Raw genomic sequence first — 3,029 nt, 5'->3', positions numbered from 1 at the left:
TCAATTATTCCTTGTCCCATGGGGTTATAAGGAATTCCAGTTTTATGTTTGATGCCAAATTCTTTACAAAATGAAGTAAAATTTTTGCTAGAATAGGATGGCCCATTATCTGTCTTAATATGTTTAGGCAATCCCATNTTTTTTTTTTTTTTTTTTTTTTTTTTTTTTTTTTGGTTTTTCGAGATCAACTAAAGCTTTTTAACTTGGCGTTCTTGGATGTCTTTACTAGACTACTCTGCCTGTCAAGTATGGCTGTCCTCTATCTTCTTTATTTTTTTAATTAAAATGGACACCAAAAGATTATCTCCTGATGGTTGACAGAATGGAAGGAATTGTCTGCAGCATGTATAGTTTGGGGCTAAAATTATCTTAATTTTTTTTATTGGTCTATAGATTTTATTCAAATACAAGAACTCTAGATTAATGTATATGCAGCTAAAAAGTTTGCTTCTGAGAGTAGGAAAATACATCAATGGGAAAACATATATTCTATACAAATATGAGGAACGAGCTCAGAGCCCCTGCACGAATGCCAAAGCCATTCGTGACCATAGATGAATGGTCTCAACATGGGCTGGAGAACAGTGAAAATAGACAGGATTGATGGAGCTCGCTGACCAGTCTGTCTAGCCAGAAAACAGAAAGTTCTAGTTCAGTAAGAGACCCTCCCTCAAGGGAATAAGTTGGAGAATGATAAAGCATGGTGCCCAGCAGCTTCCTCTGATCTTCAAATGTGCATACAGGGGGCAAATGTGAGTGCACATACACATACACACACACACACACACACACACACATACACATGAGTGCACAGACATACAACTTTTTCCAAGTTTTCTTCTATTCTCACACATTGAGGGAAACATTTAGTGAAGTTTAAAGCATTAATGGGGCCTAAATATAAAGGATGGTGAAGAATGTGACTGTCATTTATCCACTTAACACTGTAAAGAGTCTTGATTAATTTTTAATTGCTCTGGAGACACTAAGACTGAGGTAACTTACAGAAGAAAACGTTGGTTTAGGACTTACAGTTTCACAGGCTTAGAGTCCATGACCATCATGGCAAGGAGCATGGCAGCAGGCAGGCAGGCAGGTATAATGCCATAGCAGTGGATGAGAGCTCACATCTTGATCCACAAGTATGTTGCAGAGAAAATTAACTAAGAATGGCATGGGCTTTTAAAACCTCAAATTCCATCTCCTCTCCAGTGACACATGTCCTCCAACAAGGCCATACCTCCTAATCCTTCCTAAACAACTCCACCAATTGGGAGCCAAATATTCAGATACATAAGCCTATTCTTATTAAAGTTGGGTGACATTCTTATTAAAACTATCACAGTGACAAAGAAAGGTGTTCTGAGGAAGGAAATGGAAAGGATAGCAAGATGAAAACCTGCTGAGAGCAATGATGCCCTTTCTGGGAATCAGCCCTGAAGGAACTATAGAATCTGAGAGGACACACAGACATTTCAATAATTAGCTCATTAGTAATAAAAGAGATCAGCTAATGGGCTCAGTCAGAGCCTAACAAATACAGAGGCAGATGCTTGGATGCTTGCAGCCAACCATTTGACTGAGCATGGGGTCACCAATGGAGGAGTTAGAGAAAGGACTGAAGGAGCTGAAGGGATTTGCAACCCCATAAGAAGGACAACAATATCAACCAATCAGATCCCCCAGAGTTCCCAGGGACTAAACCACAAACCAAAGAGTATACATGGAGGGACCCATGGCTCCAGCAGCACATGTAGCAGAGGATGGCCTTGTCAGATATCAATGGGAGGAGAGACCCTTGGTCCTGTGAAGGCTTGATGCCCCAGTGCAGGGGAATGGCAGAGCCGTGAGGTGTGAGTGGGTGGGCGGGGAGGGGAGCAACATCATAGAAGTGGGGGAGGAGAGATGGGATAGGGTGTTTGTGGAGGGGAAACCAGGAAAGGGGATAACATTTGAAATACAAATAAAATATCCAATTAAAAAAATAATAAAAAAAAAAAAAACCCCAACCAACCAACCAAACAAAAAAACCCAAAGCTTCATGAGTCAGCCTGCATTTAAGGAGGGGTAGGAGGGTTAAAGATACCAGGAGACCACGTGAAGGAAAGAACAGGATAGAAGACAGGTATTCAGTGTGGTTTGTACTCTAATTCTCTCCAGTACTTGGGATCTTGCCTTCACTCCAAGTCTGACTGTTGCTTCCAGTGTTCATGAAATCCTCTCAGAGACATAAAAAGCCTCAAAGACCCAAGGAGTTCACATAAACAAATGCCCACTAAGCAGCTATCCATGACATCCGTGGTTATTCTTTTCGACTCCCGAGGCACTGGTGGGTTATGGTACTTTTTTCCATCCTAAAGTTTTATTCACAAAGTCTCCTTCTTGTTCAGATTGAAGGTTTCCTGATAGACTGGCAATAGAAAGAAAGACCAAGGAGAGCTCTGTGACAACCGTTTCTCTACTTTCTCACTCTCCTCCTTAATTTGTCTTCTGTTACCAGAACTCACAAAGTCAAACACTGCCATTTAGTCACCCCCCCCCATAGATGTTAAAGATTACCAAAAAGTAGCTTTTAGAACAAATTTCTTAGAAGATCCAATAGAAAGCTAGCAGACAAGGAAGTATACCATCTGCCAGTAATCAGGAAACACTGGTGAATCCAGAAAGCTACAAAGCATCTGTTTGTTGTGAGCCAGCCACAGATCACAAGGACAAGGTACACCTGAGTGGCAGCTCACAAAGACAGGGTATACCTGAGTGGCAGGCCAGGGCTGAAAGATAGGGGAACTAGGTGGTCAAGAGAAAAATGGAGCTAAGTCAAGGTTCCTGATCAAAGCTCAAATGTTTAATGGCAAATGCGCTTATAAGGGGGGCGGGGGCATTCCTGCCAATTCATCCTTAGAGCCTGGAACCAGCTGCAGGTGATGACGTGCTGGATAGGGTGTAGTCTCTGGAATAGCAGGTAGCTGCAGGTAGTCTCCCAGCAGGTAGCAGTATCTTGAAGGGGAACAGTGGCAGTGGCTGAACAA

This window comes from Mus caroli, chromosome 6, assembly GCF_900094665.2.
Source record: "Mus caroli chromosome 6, CAROLI_EIJ_v1.1, whole genome shotgun sequence".
In the NCBI taxonomy this organism is placed as follows: domain Eukaryota; kingdom Metazoa; phylum Chordata; class Mammalia; order Rodentia; family Muridae; genus Mus; species Mus caroli.
Note: the sequence above shows the minus strand (reverse complement) of the source record.